Source organism: Giraffa tippelskirchi, chromosome 10, assembly GCF_054371585.1.
Source record: "Giraffa tippelskirchi isolate mGirTip1 chromosome 10, T2T-mGirTip1v1.2.pri, whole genome shotgun sequence".
Lineage (NCBI taxonomy): Eukaryota > Metazoa > Chordata > Mammalia > Artiodactyla > Giraffidae > Giraffa > Giraffa tippelskirchi.
Genome location: NC_137284.1, coordinates 72,450,929 through 72,468,503, shown reverse-complemented (window position 1 = coordinate 72,468,503; position 17,575 = coordinate 72,450,929). Strand labels below are relative to the sequence as shown.

The following is a 17,575-nucleotide window of genomic DNA, read 5'->3' as shown; positions in this document are numbered from 1 at the left end:
CTTGCATTATTAATACTTTTTGTTCAAGGTCCCCAGCCCCCTCAAACATAATTTGACTATAGAAATAAGACTAAACGCCTGACATTCAAGGCTACTACTATCAATCTAGTTCTCTCTTTTTGTTATAGTCTATATCATAATATAGAAGACTGTGTCATAAATATATATCCATTCAGAATGTTACAAAGCAACAGCAGTATAACCACAAGATAAAATAACAAGATATTGAAGCACCCCAAGTCTCCCCACATCCTCACTTGACATCTCCTCCCTTACAGTTCTTCCCTCCTTTCTAGGGGCAGCTGCTATATTATCTTTTACTGATTGTGATCTTGCCTTTTGTAGAAGACACTTTTGATGCCCTATGTCACAATTCCTCAGCTGAGTGTGACTGCATCCTCAGTTCTGTTGGACGGTTAGGTAACCTCAGATTTATGCTGACATGGCTGCACCCAAAGTGCTTGCTCGTGTCTTTCAGCTTTTCTGCCCCAAGACCTTTTCTATTTAATACACAGTCTTAACCAGCACATCTAACTTTGTATAATTTTGAACTTAAAAAAAAAAAAAATAACCGCATAGTAAGAGTCCCATTGTGTCTGGTGTCTTTCAGTCAGTATTGTTTGTGAAATTCATCCATATTGTTGAGTGTAGTTGTCTAGGTTATTATGGCTGCACAACATGGAATTGCAGATTTCTTCTCTGAGGCATCTGACCCTCCTGAGGAAAAAAAGACTTAATGATTATAATAAGACATGTTTCCCTAATAAAAGTAACCAAACCGTACCCTCATACTGAGAAGCCCATATTCAAAATGGCTCATGGAAAGATCTACAGCTCACATGTGAAAGTAGAAATTCCAGCTGGCCACAAGGGCAGCTGTCTAAATCTGAATCACCAAACAACTTCCAAAAAGAAGTATGAGAATGAGGAGGAGTGGTAGGGTGAGGAGAGGGAGGGGGAGAAGGAGCACAAATCAACTCTCACTTGATCCACATACTCAGCATTAAGAGGACACAGAGAATACTGTGAACTTAGTTCCTTTCATATAAAGATGTACTATTACAGCAGATTGCACACCTCAGTTTCAACACTGCTAGAGGAGAAAGTGGAGGAAGACAACCTTTAAACTCTTCATGGAAAAGAACAACGAAATAAGAGAACTTAAATGAAGCACAGGAATAATCATCCTGAGAAAGGAAAAAGTCCAATGCTAAGAGCTGAAATACTACACACAGGCCTGCTGCTGCTTAGTCACCTCAGTCGTGTCCAACTTGTATGACCCTATGGACTGCAGCCTGCCAAGCTCCTCTGTCCATGGGATTCTCTTCACAAGAGTACTGGAGTGGGTTGCCATGCACTTCTCCAAGAGATCTTCCCACAGGGATCGAACCCAGGCCTCCTGCATTGCAGGCAAATTCTTTACCACTGTCCCACCAGGGAAGCCCAAAACACAGGTCTGGGACTAGATAATCTGCAGTGAAAGCTACAGGGAAGGGGTTTTAAAACTGAGTGAGTTGGAAACTGGTAACTTTGAAGACACATTGCTTCTAAGGGAAAAGTAGGTAAATAGAGAAGAGGAGATAATACCTTGGAGATGGCACAGTGAAGGGAAAGCAGGAAGCAAGAGGGACAAATTAAGGAGCATGCAGAAATAAAAACCACTACAGAACATGCAAACTCCTCCTCTCCTTCATTCACCACCACAAAACCCCACCAACAAAATCATCTATTAAAGATACGTAACCTCGGTCATTGGAGAAGGAAATGGCAACCCACTCAAGTATTCTTGCCTAGAGAATCTCATGGACTGAGGAGCCTGGTGGGCTGCTGTCCATAGGGTCACACAGAGTCAGACATGATTGAAGCGACTTAGCATGCATTCATGCATTGGAGAAGGAAATGGCAACCCACTCCAGTATTCTTGCCTGGAGAATCCCAGGGATGGAGGAGCCTGGTGGGCTGCCATCTATGGGATCGCACAGGTCGGACACGACTGAAGCAACTTAGCAGCAGCAGCAGCAGCAACCTTGGTCGTTGAAGAGAACTAAAACATTCATCCAAAAAATGGATTTAAAAAAAGAAACAAAACAGGACCAACTCAATTCAAAGTTACTGTAAACAAAAAAAAGAAATGGAAATCGAAATACTACACATGATGAAAATTCTCATACACAAACATTTAGATGAACATATACAATTTATAAGGAAAAATGCAAAAACTACATACATAAATACACACAAAAGAGGAAGCAACTCATTAGTTGATACAACTCAGGAAAGAAAGTACCTAGACAAAACATCTCCAAAATGAGGAATAAGTTATAAGGTATCCAAAGGAAAGTAGATTCAAATAAAGTGCTATTAAAGAACATTAAATAAGTGCAGGAAAGAAGTCAAGGAAATGAAAATGAGATAAAGAAAAAACTAAAGAGTCAGAGAGAAAGTGACTGAAATCCATGATAGACAAACAGCCAACAACATATGTATAACTGGAGTCCCTGAAGAACAAAAATAAAACAGAACTAATATTTAAGCCTGTAATTCAAAAAAAAAAAAAATCTAAATCTATATGTTTAAAATGGCTACAGTGAACTAGAAAAATGATTTTCAGAATGGTCAAATTTGAAACACTGTCTTGCAAGATGTCAGATTTTTTTTTAAATAAAAAGAAAATCTACAGCACCTCAAGGCAAATAACCAAATTAGTTACAACAGTGAAACAGGCTTCCAAGATTTTTAAGAAAAACATACAAAGAAAGACAACAGTGGAACAGCATCTTTGAGAAACCCAAAGAAAGTGAAAATCAAAGATTTTATATTCAGTCTAGCTATATTTCAACTATCAGAACTATAGTAAAATAGCTTCAAATGTACAAGACCTCAGAAAATAGTGCACCTAAAAGCCTTCTAAAAGGAATCTAGAGAATGAACTAAAGGCAACCAAATAACAGAAGAAACATCAAGAAAAAAGTATTAAAAATGAACATTTAATATACTGAGTTGGAAATCTACAGCTAGATCAGTGGGGGGGGATATGGGAAGCAGAATAGTACATAAATAGTATATGCCATGACAAAGTAGAAAGAGTGCATCTAAAAAGCATACAGGAAAAGTAGAAAGAGGCAAGCAGAATATAACTATGGGTTATTATGCAAATATAGAGAAAAGAGGAAGTCAGAGAATGCCACTTAAAACTAATAAACCAGGCGAGTCGGCGAAAGCGGCGGGAAGTTCGTACTGGGCAGAAGGCGACGGTCTGCGGCTTGAGTGAAAATGCCTCGTGTAAAAGCTGTTCAGTCTGGAAGACAGGGCCCTGCAAAGAGACGTCTTGCAGAACATTTTGCAGCCGGGGAGATAATCACTGATATGACCAAAAAGGAATGGAAACTGGGATCTCCCATTTGCCAAGGTGGCTTTGGTTGTATATATCTTGCTGATACGAATTCTTCAAAATCCGTGGGCACCGATGCACCCTGTGTTGTGAAAGTGGAACCCAGTGATAATGGACCTCTTTTTACTGAATTAAAGTTCTACCAGCGAGCTGCCAAACCAGAACAAATTCAAAAATGGATTCGTACCCATAAACTGAAGTACCTGGGTGTCCCTAAGTATTGGGGGTCTGGTCTACATGACAAAAATGGAAAAAGTTATAGGTTTATGATAATAGATCACTTTGGGAGTGACCTTCAGAAAATATATGAAGCAAATGCCAAAAGATTTTCTCAGAAAACTGTCTTGCAGCTAAGCTTAAGAATTCTGGATATTCTGGAATATATTCATGAGCATGAGTATGTACACGGAGATATCAAGGCCTCAAATCTTCTTCTCAGCTACAAGAATCCTGACCAGGTGTACTTGGTAGACTATGGCCTTGCTTATCGATACTGCCCAGAAGGGACTCAAAGAATACAAAGAAGACCCCAAAAGATGTCATGATGGCACAATTGAATTCACCAGCATCGATGCGCACAATGGTGTGGCCCCATCAAGATGCGGTGACTTGGAAATCCTTGGATATTGCATGATCCAGTGGCTTAGTGGCCATCTGCCATGGGAGGATAATTTGAAAGATCCTAACTACGTTAGAGATTCCAAAATTAGATACAGAGAAAATATTGCAAGTTTGATGGACAAATGTTTTCCTGAGAAAAACAAGCCAGATGAAATTGCTAAGTACATGGAAACAGTGAAATTACTGGATTATGTTGAAAAACCTCTTTATCAAAAGTTGCGAGATATTCTTTTGCAAGGACTGAAAGCTATAGGAAGTAAGGATGATGGCAAGCTGGACCTCACTGTTGTGGAGAATGGAAGTTTGAAAGCAAAACCAGTGGCAAAGAAGAGAAAGAAAGAAGCTGAGGAAAGAGTAGAATCTAGTGTTGAAGGTATGGAATGCTCGGATAAACAGACAGAAGAGGCCACACAAACCCGTTCAAAAACCAGAAAGAGAGTCTAGAAGTAAATACTGTGAACTGGTTTTTCATTTCTTCCTTTCATTCAGCTTTCCTCCTTTCAATTTGACCTTTTCCTCTTTTTCTGTATTAAGTGTTTTATTTTCATGTGAGTCTTGTGGATTGGGGGTAACAATGAAGTACCTATGTGTTTGAAAAGCAGACTTTTTTTTATTAAATAAATACTTTATACAATTTATTAAAGCCTAATTTATAAAATTTAACGATCTTAAGGTTATACCCTTTTTAAGTTGTCCCATGCAGTTTGTTTGCACTTTTTGATTGTTCTATGTTTTCCAGAGTATAAATGTCTGACAAAAGCCTTACTTTTAAGGAAATACACAACTTAAAATAAAGGTCTTTTTTTGCTTGATACAAAAAAAAACAAAAACAAAAACAAAAAACTAATAAACCAGGCAGTAAGACATTAAATATAAAGAAATACAAAAGAAGAACACTCATGAACTTGGGTTATACAAAGTGGTTTTAGACACCAAAATCACAATTCAAAAATAAATAATTGATAAATTGTATTTCATCAAAATTTAAACATTAGCTCTGGAAGACCCTAGTAACACACTGAAAAGATAAGCAATAGAAAGAACATATTTATAAATCATATATCTCAAAAATGACTTTTAACTAGAGTATAGAGAGAATTCTCAAAACTCAACAACGTGAAAAGAAATAATCCAGTTAAACTATATGGCAAAAGACCAGAACAGATACTTTACCAAAGAGACAATACAGATGGCAAATAAGCATATGAAAAGAAGTCCAATGGCATTAGTTATTAGGGAAATTAAAATTAAAATCAAGTACTGAGCAACTGAAACTTTCAAATATTTCTAGTGGAGAATCCATAATTGTACATCCATGTTGGCAAATGGTTTGGAAGTTTCTGTATTAAACATACACAGGCAGTGGGCCCACAGTCCTGAGGATCTGTCTCTTACTTCAACAATGTTTAGATGGAACAGCTCTGGGGACCCGCTTCTTCCAGCTCAGGCCACCTTCCAACCTCCTTTCCAGTCACAACCTCCAGGACCATGTTCTTAGCCGTCCCTTGCCTCCAGGATGAGCTAACACCATTTTATGCAGACAGCTCTCTATTGCAAACCAACCATGAGCTCCCAGACTCGTAAGCATCATTTCACTGAAGTAGAGGCTGCCTTCCACCTGCGTCTGCAGCATTCCTGCACCTACCTCTCTCTGGGCTTCTAGTTTAGCCACAACCATGGAGCTCTGGAAGGCATGACCACCTTGGTTGTGAGGGCACCAAGCCTCTTTGGAAGATAAAAACTGGCGCTACAGCCTTGCCCTCTGCCAGGACATGCAGAAGCCATCCCAAAATGAACAGGGTAAAACTTCAGATACCATGGAAGCTGCCAAGGCCCTGGAGAAGAACCTGAACCAAGCCCTTTGGGATCTGCATGCTCTGGGACCTGCCCACACAGACTTCCACCTCTGCGACTTCCTGCAGAGCCTCATCCTAGCTGAGCAAGTAATATTCATCAAGAGGTGGATGACCACCTGACTAACTCCGTAGATTGGCCGGCCCCAGGCTGGTTGGGACTGGGGAGTAACTGTTCCAAAGGGTTACCCTCAAGCATGACGAGGGACCTCCAGAGTGCACCAGCCTTTGCGGGGCCTCTCTGTATCCCCCCCAACTCTCACCCCACAGTGGGTCAGGGCTTCTGTCTGAGCCTTTCCATGAGCTAGTAGGCATCATTTTAACAACCCTGGAGTCCTCTCCCAAGCCCTGGATCAAATGGAAACAATATTCAAGGATTAAAAAAAAAAATTAAACATACCCTTACCATATGACCCAACAAACTACATCGAGGTATCTACCCCAGAAAAATGAAAACTTATTTTCACCCACAGACACAAAAATTCATATGTGGTATTTAGAGTGGCATTATTCATAATCATTAGAAAAAGGAAATAACTCAAATGTTCTTCAGTGAGTATGTGGATTAAGAAAATTTCGGACCATGTATATCATGGAATATAACTCAATAATAAAAAGGAATGATACATAGCAAATGCATGAATGATACAAAAACATGAAATGAAGCATAAAGGCACTATGCTAAGTGGAAGAAGTCAATTTCAAAAGGGTACATGCTGTATGACTCTGTTTATTTAATGACATTCTGGAAAAAGCAAATGGTAGGACAGCCACCCTGTATTCTTGCCTGGGAAAGTCCATGGACAGAGGAGCCTGGCAGGCTACAGTCCATGGGGTCGCAAAAGAGTCAGAAATGACTCAGCAACTAAACAACAACAGGAGAGTGACCTAGGTAACAGAGCTGCTAGGCTCAATGGTTACCAGGGGTTATAGGCTGAGGGAGGGATCAATTACAAAGGGAAAATTTGAGGAAATGTTTTAAGGTAGAAACAGCTCCATATCCTAACTCCAGGAGTGATTATACGAATCAACATGTTAAAGCTCACAGAACTGTACGCCAAAAAAGTTAACTTGGCCACAGGTAAATGAAAAATAATTTTTAATAGGGAAATTGTCCTAGATTGAAAGTACCTAGAAATATATAACAGAAGCAGTGTATGAACCTAGATTTGACAGGTTGCTGTCTTTTTTTTTTTAATGAAGTCAGTATAAGAGGCATTCTTACGATAATTGGGAAAATTTGAATATGAAACTGACACTGATTTTCCTAGGTATCTGAAAGGTATTGTGGCTTAGTTGTAAGTATTCTCTTTCTTAAGACATCTGCTGATATGTGAGTGAATGAAAGTCACTTAGTCGTATCCGTCTCTTTGCGACCCCATGGACTATACAGTCCGTGGAATTCTCCAGACCAGAATACTGGAGTGGGTAGCCGTGTCCTTCTCCAGGGGATCTTCTCAACTCAGGGATCAAACCCAGGTCTCCCACATTGCAGGCAGATTCTTTACCATCTGAGCCACCAGGGAAGCCCAAATATATGTGCTGATATATTGACGTGTAAATTTGACAGCGTCAATCACTTACATTCAAATGATAATAGAAAAAAATGAAGAGCGGTATTATATATATTCATTTTCATATATATATATATATATATATATATATAAAACCTTGATCAATGCACACAGCTATTCATTTTGCTTTCTTTCCCAATTTTTTTTTGTATTTGGACAATTTTATAATAAAATGCTGAGAAAAAATGTATCACTGAAGAGTCAAAGGAGAGCTCATTCTGAACACTTACAAAAGCTTAACTATAAAACAAAAAAACATTTTGTAAATTTCTACTTTTGGTAATCTTCAACACCAAGCTCTCTGAATTTGTGCTTCTATGACAAGATTAATTTGTTTTATACACTGACAGTAGTATGTAATAACATATTCAGGGTAAAAATGTACTTCCTAACTACTGTTTTCTAGAAATCTATAGGAAGATGCATTCCATCAATTGAGGAAATAATCCAGACATGAGGAAGATATAAGTCCAGGAAGTACTGATCTCCAGAATGGTGGTGAAAGAAGCTATTAGAATTTTACAGGCCATAGAATCCTACAGTTTAGAGTAATTTACAGCTCCAGAGAGAAACCTGTACCTACATGAAACCCAGAGACCGTCCAGGGCTTTTGAACATACTTAGAGACGATTTAAACAACTGGAAAAGAAAAAATGAAACTGCGGCTGCATTAATGATAATAGAGAGGCAAAGAAAAGAGGACAGTAACTAACTTTAGAGACACTATAAAGCATGCAGCAATGGAAAAACAACTGTAGTTTACTTTATGAATCACCTATGAAGAGTGTTTACAGTCTTAATAATCTAAATGTGTGTTCAGTCACTCGGTCATATCCAACTCTTTGCAACCCCATGGACTGTACCGCCGCCAGGCTCCTCTGTCCATGGAATTTTCCAGGCAAGAATACTGGAGTGGGTTGCCATTTCTTTCTTAGGGGATCTTCCCGACCTAGGGGTTGAACCTGCATCTCTTGCATTGGCAGGCAGATTCTTTACCACTAGTGCCATTTGGGAAGCACTAATAATCTAATATTGAGAAATCTAAATACTGAGAAATAATATAAACCAAGTTATAAAACAACAATGAAAAGTTAGGAGCACAGGAAATGTGCATGTGTCTGGTGAATGGTAAGGGAGGTCAGTGAACAGGAGGTAAATTTGTATCTTCCTGAGGAAAAAGTCAATAGGCCATGCCTAAAGTTGAAGACAAGAAGTAACAATGCATTTTTTAAAACCTATGGGGGGCCAATAATCAAAGAACCAGCTAAAAGATCTGATATCATTAGCAGCCTTAAAAGTCATATAGAGCCATTTGACCCCTTCATGTATATATATACTTGTAGTTAACACCAAAGCTAAATTTTAAAATGTTTTTGAGAGTTTAGTTTCTCTTAAGGAAAAGACAATTGTCCAGATTACAATGATGATTTTAATTCATCACCCTTCTCTGTATCCAGGGCATCTCTCTCAAGAATTAGAATCTAATCTATTTCCCAGCCCTTTGAATATAGGTTGGCCATGTGACTTCCATTGGCCAATGCAATGTTACAAAAGCAGTGTCTTGAAACGCCCTGGCATGTCTGAGCTTGCCCTCTCTCTTGCACCTCTGCCACAGCTGAAGAACGAGCTCAGACTGCTGGGCTAGAGTGTCAGAGAAGCAAATAGCAGCACCCAGTCTTCCCAGTTGTCCTAGCAAAAGCCAGCCCAGATCAGCTGACAGCCAGTCAATCTCCAGCAATGTATGTGAGCACAGTCAAAACTAGACTCAAATTGATTCCCCACAGACTAGAACAAAATCAGTGCTTATTATTATAAGCTGCTGAATTTGTAGACCATCAGTCATGCAGCATAATTGTAGTAAGAGATGACTTGTTCAGCATCTAAAGAATCCTGTAGTCACAATCTTCAACTCAGAAAGATGTGTAATGTAAGAATGATGACTGGTCTACTTCATCTGGAGTAAGTTGTGAATAGTGGAAATACCTGATGCATTTGCATTGCCAATTTCAGTCACATTCACTTCTAAGAATTTCTCTCCCAAGCTGAGTTCCCTTTTGTGGTTGAGCAGTTAAATGAAGACCCAAATGAAGCAGCCAACAGGGAGGAAGGAAGCAATGGTGTATGTTAATCCAGTCATTATACTTCCAGTAAATACCAGTGTTATCATGCGAATTCAGTGATGTGTTTCAATGCATGAACTTTCACTCAACTTTTTATTCTGTGATATGTTGGTGGTGTGGCACCAATCTGTACTGCCAGCTCAAAAAGCAAAAAGATGAAGCACCTTGAAAGGTTTCATAGCAATTTGGGCATGCTGTATCTGTCCCAGTAGTGTAGTGTTGGGTCCACACTAACTGACTAAATGCCTGTCCTTTTCAATTCTCTCACTTTAAAACATCTCTAATTTTTCCTGACTTTTGAAGGAAGAATATCCATGAGACCCACTCAGTGTCATCTTAAGTGGCAAAGCCCAGGTTGAGAGTTCACATCCCTAACCAAAACCACGACACTATCACTTCTTATGTTAATGGTTTCAATTCCATCTTAAATTCCTAGGTGCTAAGAAAACGTTCAGTGGGACTGTTCTATGCATCTGTGTCTCTTATTCTGTCTCGCATATAGGGTTATCGTTACCATCTTTCAAATTCCATATATATGCATTAGTATACTGCATTGGTGTTTTTCTTTCTGGCTTACTTCACTCTGTATAATGGGCTCCAGTTTCATCCATCTCAATAGAACTGATTCAAATGTATTCTTTTTAATGACTGAGTAATATTCCATTGTGTATATGTACCACAGCTTCCTTATCCATTTGTCAAGGTGAGGGTGGGACATTCTGAGAGAATAGCATTGAAATATGTATATTATCATATGTGAAACAGAACACCATTCCAGGTTCGATGCATGAGACCAATGTTCAGGGCTGGGGCAATGGGATGACCCAGAGGGATGGGATGGGGAGGGAGGTGGGAGGGGGGTTCAGGATGGGGAACACATGTAAACCCGTGGCTGATTCATGTCAATGTATGGCAAAAACCACTACAATATTGTAAAGTAATTAGCCCCCAACTAAAATACATAAATTAAAAAAAAAGAAAATGTTCAATGAGAATTTTCTCATAATTTCCCTGAAGAAGCTTGATATAGTTATCTTTCTCTTCAGCTAACCTTATTTTAACTGTTTTGGGCTATGTTGCCTTTAATATGATAAACTGCCTCAATTTAACCCTTTTAAAATTAAATAGGATTGAAATAATTTTAAATTGGGTATACTAGTTCCAAGTAATAGAAAAACATGATGGTTTGGGCAATTAAACACGTACGTATTTCTCTATATCTGAGTTTTTCTAATTAGGCTCTTTCAGATAGGGGAAAGACATTTATTTTGGGGGGTGAGAGATACAGAAGGTGGGAAATGCAAGAACTCAGTCCTATCTTGCCATATAGAAACATGAGCCAGATGTTCAAATAGCCGCAGAGACCCCAGCAACAGAAGGTCAAATATCACCGCCAATGGCAAGACTCTCATTTACTGTTCCCATCTCTTCTTTTTGTATGTCTCTTTTCCTTATATTATTCTCAGTAACATCCCCATCTTCTACCCTGTCCTTCATCTACCTAAGCTTCAGCTCCTTATGGTTTCTGCCAGCCTGTATCTTAGCTTACACATGACCATCATAGACCATCAGAGACTGACCATTTCTGCTGACTTTAGCTTCAGCTTCCACTGCTAACTGATACCTAGCTTGTGTTCCTAATTCAAATTCCTGACAAAGAAATGTTGATTGACCCAGATCCTCTTTTCATACCAGAAGAAGTCAATCATAGGTCATTAACCTTAGTCTATGTATTGGCTGCATTGATTAGTTTCCCACCTTTGGTCTAATCAGTTGTACTGTAATAGGTGAAACCATATAGTACAAATAATTCAGCCTACTGCCCCTTCAGCATGGTCCTTAATGTTGCAATTCTATTATAGGTCCCTGTGAATATGGCAAGCTACTGTGCATGCCCCCAAGGACTTAAGATTTTAGAATTGTATGGATGGTCAAGGCTATGATGGTACAGTTTACAACAGAATAAAAACACTGTCTAACCCCAATGTCAAGATTAACTTTAAAAATTAATAACTTTACTTTGTTACAGTTATTAAAAAAAACTTATGTACCCACTCTTTCTTACAGATTTCCTGACTCATAATAGTCACAATATCCTCATATTTGTACACAATTTTTACAATTATCAAAATTAGATTTACCTACCTATGAAAACAAAAGGTGTTATTCTGTCACATGAAAGAAGTATCTCTTGTTAGTTGCTCAGGTATGCCTGATTCTTTGGGACCCCATGGACTGTAGCCACCAGGCTACTCTATCCATGGAATTCTCCAGGCAAGAATACTGGAGTGGGCTGCCATTCCCTCGTCCAGGGGATCTTCCAAACCCAGGGATCAAACCCAAGTCTCCCACGTTGCAGGAAGATTCTTTACCATCTAAGCCACCAGGAAACAAGTATGGAGGCCAGCAATCCAAGGATGATTGTTAGTTCCATGAATTCATCAGTGCCTTACCTTCTGTGATTTTTTATTCCAGTATCTGTAGAGTGAGGAGCCTCATCCTCATCAAACAAAATGGCAACTAGAGTGCTAGCCATTACATCCATGCTCTAGGAAGTAGAATGGAAGAAAAAAGGAAGACCCTTTTAAAGAAGCATAATACAGTACTAGCTCTTACATCTCATTTGCCAGAACCATGTCACATTACTGCACAAGGCTGCAAGGGAGGCTGAGAAATATAATCCTTCAGCTGAGTGAATATATCCTCACAATGAATTTGAAGTTAGATAACTAAGAAAGAAAAAATGGAAGTTTGGGAGATAACCAATGGTCTTTGTTACAGTCTACATTTTTGGATATTTAAGAACTTCCATGTGAACTCCTTCCCAACAAAAAGAACATACTCTCTTTCCAGTGAAAACAGCCCCAAGTCTTCCCCAGTTACTATGCTGTGCAGAGTCTAAACACTCTGGAAGAAATGGAACAATAAACACAAAAACTCCCACAGTCACGGGTCTAAACAATTATAAGATCCAGTCGGGCAGAACTGAAAAGTTACCCTGTCCAGCAGTAAAGTAAGTTGCTTATTTGGCCCCTCTGGAAGGCTCTGGTTCTTCTTTCTGGACAAACACTCCAATCAATCTTCTGAGACTCTTGGCTTTCTTCCCTGAGAGTCACCCACGTCCACTAACATCTCTGGACACACTGAAGTAGGTCTTAGGGGGTATAACTTTCCTACAGCCTGGCCAGCCTTCCCACCCTGCTTCCAACTTGGATCCAAGGTTAACTTGAGGGTTTAATTGTCACAGGTGCTGTAGACCAAGCTTGGGGTCTGTTTGGCAACAATATTCCCTTAAATCTTAGTAGGCCTCTCATGGGTTTGTTTCCAGTTAGTTCCACATTGGGCTTCCCAGGTGGCACCAGTGGTAAAGAACCTGCCTGCCAATGCAGGAGACGTAAGAGATGTGGGTTTGACTCCTGGGTCAGGAAGATCCCCTGGAGGAGGAAATAACAAGCCACTCCAGTATTCTTGCATGGAGAATCCCATGAACAGAGAAGCTTGGTGGGCTACAGTCCATGAGGTCACAAATAGTCAGACACAACTGAAGCGACTTAGCACATGTCATGAAAATAACCATACTTATTATTATTATACTTGTTTCTCAATATGGCAACTCTTTTATTTATTGTCTTCTCTCATCCTCTCCCTCAAATGAGTGATGGCCACTTAAACACCATTTGGAAAATAAAAGCTTGGATGAGAAAATGAAAACCTTAATCTAGTTCCCATTGTCTGTAGAGAGCTCTTGCTATAAGGTTTGCCAGCACAGCTATCTCTTACTAATAGTGGCCCTTTGCAACCACCACTTACAACACCTTAAATTTGAGCTACAGAAGAAGGGGCTTTATCAGAACTTCAATACATTGAATTATAGGGGCTACCCTGGTGGCTCAGTGGTAAAGAATCTACTTGCCAATGCAAGAGATGCAGGTTTGAGCCCTGGGTCGGGAAGTCCCTGGAGAAGGAACTGGCAACCCACTTCAGTATTCTTGTCTGGGAAATCCCAAGGACAGAGGAGCCTGGTGGGCTACTACAGTCAGGCATGACTTAGCAACATAAGATTCATAGGCAATTTGTGCTGTAAGCTTCTCACAGCAACTCTCTAAGAGAAGGGCTATTTCCTTCTCAGGATGAAGTCTAGCCTACTCTGAATTCATCTCTCACTTTAAAAGACTTTGTTGGACGTCCCTCATGGTCCAGTGGTTGAGAGTCCACCTGTCAATGCAGGAGACATGAGTTCAATCCCTGGTCCAGGAAGATTCCACATGTCATGAAGCAGCTAAACCCAGGCACCACAACTACAAAAGCCCATGGACCCTAGAGCCCATGCTCTGCAACAAGAGAAGCACCTGCTCGCTGCAACTAGAGAGAGCCCACACACAGCGACAAAACCTAGCACAGCCAAAATAAATAAATCAATGAAAATAAATTTTAAAAAAGATTCCACTAAAGTGGCAAAAAGTTCCCAACACACACACACCAATATGCTGAATTCTTCCTGCTATAACATTAGCTGAGCTCCCATTCATATGTGGTTTTTCTTCCAAAGGACAACAGAAAACAACGTGACAGTTTCCCACACCATAAGAGTCATTGGTTGTCCCTCTCTGGAGTATCATAGTCCCCATTATGTAAATACTTCCTCATTCCCAAGCCAGGTCATGTTTTCAAGTTGTTATCACACCCTACCTCCAGATGCCAAATTTTTTATTAGGTAGAATTTAGTTTAGCTGTGAATGAATAAAAAAAAAATCTAAAACACAGTACTGTATGTAAAATACATAACAAATCAGTGCCTACTGTATAGCACAGGGAACTCTACTTAATACTCTGTAATGATCTATGCAAGGAGATCAAACCCAGTCAGTCCTAAAGGAAATCAACCCTGAATATTCATTGGAAGGACAAATGCTGAAGTTGAAGCTCCAATAGTTTGGCCACCTGATGCAAAGAGCTGACTCATTGGAAAAGACCCTGATGCTATGAAAGATTGAGGGCAGGAGCAGAAGGGGATGAAAGAGGATGAGATGGTTGGATGGCATCATCGATTCAATGGACATGAGTTTGAGCAAACACCAAGAGACAGTGAAGGACATAGTAGCCTGTTGTGCTGCACTCCATGGGGTCACAGAGTTAGATACAACTTAGCGACTGAACAGCAAACGAACTATATGGGAAAAGAATCTAAAAAAGAGTGGATATATGTATAGGTATAACTGGTTCACTTTGCTGTACAGCAGAAAATAACACATTGTAAATCAACTACACGACAAAAATTAAAACAAAATGCATGCATGCATGCTAAGTCGCTCAGTCGTGTCTGACTCTTTGCAACCCTGTGCACTTAGCCCACTAGGATCCTCTGTCCATAGGATTTTCCAGGCAAGAATACTGGAGTGGGTTACCATGCCCTCGTCCAGGGGATCTTTCCGACCCAGGGATTGAACCCTTGTCTCTTATGTCTCCTGCATTGGCAAGCGGGTTCTTTACCATAGTGTTTTTTGTTTTTCTGCCCTCAGAAAAATTCTGAAGGCAAATATGATACAGATTATGCTGGAACAGAGGGCACACACGCTTACTGTCCAGTATGCTGGAGATGACAGTTCTGCCCAGAGCAAAGCTCAGGCACGCTACTGCCATTATAAAATATCTTGGTTCCTTAACTCCAGGGTTCATTCCCTGTAATGCAACCCATTGCGGGAGCCTATATCATCTGATCCTCTTCATCTCGCCCTATGGCACTGCAGCTCAAGGAACCAATATAAATGCTCGTGATTTGACTACTGCTGTTCCTGTGAGTAACAAAGTCTCCTGTCTCTGACCCAAGAGTCACCTGTCTTCTACCAGTATCCATGGAACTGTGGCCGGCCAACATGCTAGCTTGCAATTAGGGCTAACTCTCAGACCTTGCACAGTTCCTGACAGAGAAAAGAGACATTAAATATTAGTTCTGTGTCCATGATGAAAATGACACTCAAGAAGGTAATCAGTCACCTCAAATCACATAATGAGAAGACTCCACTTCTTGTCACTCCTCACCCATTGCTCCACCCACAGCTGCTCCTGGAGAACCAGAAATGGCATTGGAGAAAGCGGTGGAAAGTGGTTGTTTGGCTTCGAAGGAGGGTCGGGATTAAGATAGTGCAAGCGTGGCCACAAGGGATGGAAAATTTAAGGTGGCGCTCACTCTGAGGGGCCACACCTGCCCCTGAATGAGCCTGAGAGTCAGTGCCTCCTTAAGTACCATGTCCTGGTACTGGGTGAAATAGGCCAGGCACAGAAGGACAAATACCCAGGCTTCCAGTTATCTAAAGATCTAAAACATTCATAGAAGCAGAGAGGAGAACAGTGGTTGTCAGGGGCCAGGAGAAGGGGGAAAGGCAGAATTGCTGTTCTATAACTGAACTGAGTATAACAGTTCAGTTATACAAGGTGGGTTAAGTTCTAGAGACCTGCAGTATAACACCAAGCCTACAGTTAACTACACCACACTGTATACATAAAAATGTAAGAGGATTGATATCATGTTAAGTGTTTCATATACATATATACTATTTAAGGGATGGTCAGTGCTAGAACTTGAATCACAAATGATAACTAATAATTTTCCAGCTCTCAAGAAAAAATATCACTTGCACGGACATATGCAAAAAGGAAAACAAAACTATTCTGTTTGGAATGAATGGATCAGACTTTCCCCTTCCAAAGCCAAGTAGTAACTAAAATAGGATCTTGATTTTCACGAATCAAAGTCTAAGACTCATTTATTACATCTCCTTTTAGAACAGATTTTCTTTTTGAATTTTCTGTTCAGTATTTTCAATATATGGGAATGTAAACAATTGATCTATTTATTATGTACTGGCCAACAATTCATCTTTCTGCCAAATGTACATTTAGAGAAATCTGAAGTTGTTTGAATGAAAATTTAAACCATTTGTGTTTACATATACTGATTTATGATTCCAAACCCTTTTTTTTTTTTCAAAGTTAACATCCTAGAGTCCTAGAACCTGTACCTGGCATTTCCCTGTAAAGCTGGTGTTGAGATACATCGGTTTTATTTAAAAAATATGTAACATAATTTGAGCCTCACTTGCCTCTCCTGAAAGCTGGTCTCACTTACAAGTCTCCAAATCCAGCACTTTTCTTCTCTGACTTCAGGTTCATTTTCTTTTCATCAATACACGACCTTACTCTTTCTGATTCTACCAAAACTGTCGTACAAAACCTATACTCTGAACCAGATCTGAAATAAATTCACAACTGCATCAAGTAACTGGTACCAGCTTAACACTCTCTTCCCAGGATTGAATACCGACAGTAGAGTCTCCAGGGTTCTAACTAGAATTTTACCCTGAAATATTGGAGGAAGGATTTCTACTTCCTAGAAACACTGATAAAAAACCTTTATGACATAAAACTCAGACCCCCCTTATTGCCAGCTACCTGCTATGTTTACCCCTCAAGTCTACAGTCCAGCATATTAGGATTTTAAATCACAAAAAAAATCTTTTTGATTAACTCTGTCATTTAATTAACTCTAGAAGCAGAAATGACCTTATTCGTCCCTTTAAAAATGGAGGCAAGTGAAGGGCAAAAGGCATTTCTGTCTGCAGTCATCCTCACTTCGGTGAAGACACAGGCTGAAAAGACTTCACCATCCGCCCGCTGGTGGCAAGGAGAAGTCAAGTGAAGACAAACCCCCAATTCTCTGCTTGGAAGCTGCTGGCATCTCCCCCATCTAAGCGCTGAACAAACGAGCCTTTGTGCATCCTCTCGATGGGGCCCTTTGAAGCTCTGGCATCCGGACTGGCAACTTTTCCTATCTGCCCATCTCAGAGCACAGGAGGACCAAGAGAAGCAGGCGGCACTGGCCTGGCTCCGAGCCCACTGGGTAAACATGCTCACTCCCTTCTCACACAGATAGCTTTTTCACAAATGAAAAGGGAGTGTCCAGCTTCATTTTAAATAAAGACGAGGAAATGACTCTCAGCTGTCCACACACAACAAAAC

The 17,575-nt window shown here is 40.1% G+C and overlaps 1 long non-coding RNA gene and 1 pseudogene across 2 annotated transcripts in view; one reads left to right on the top strand and one right to left on the bottom strand.

Moving 5' to 3' along the window:
- LOC145524782 (uncharacterized) overlaps nucleotides 1-17,575 on the bottom strand; it is a 189,547-nt gene that overhangs the window by 70,973 nt on the left and 100,999 nt on the right. The gene's annotated exons all lie outside the window — the stretch shown is intronic.
- Nucleotides 3,213-4,649, top strand: LOC145523260 (serine/threonine-protein kinase VRK1 pseudogene; annotated as a pseudogene). The gene has a single exon (XR_014066454.1). The product of XR_014066454.1 is annotated as a serine/threonine-protein kinase VRK1 pseudogene (transcript).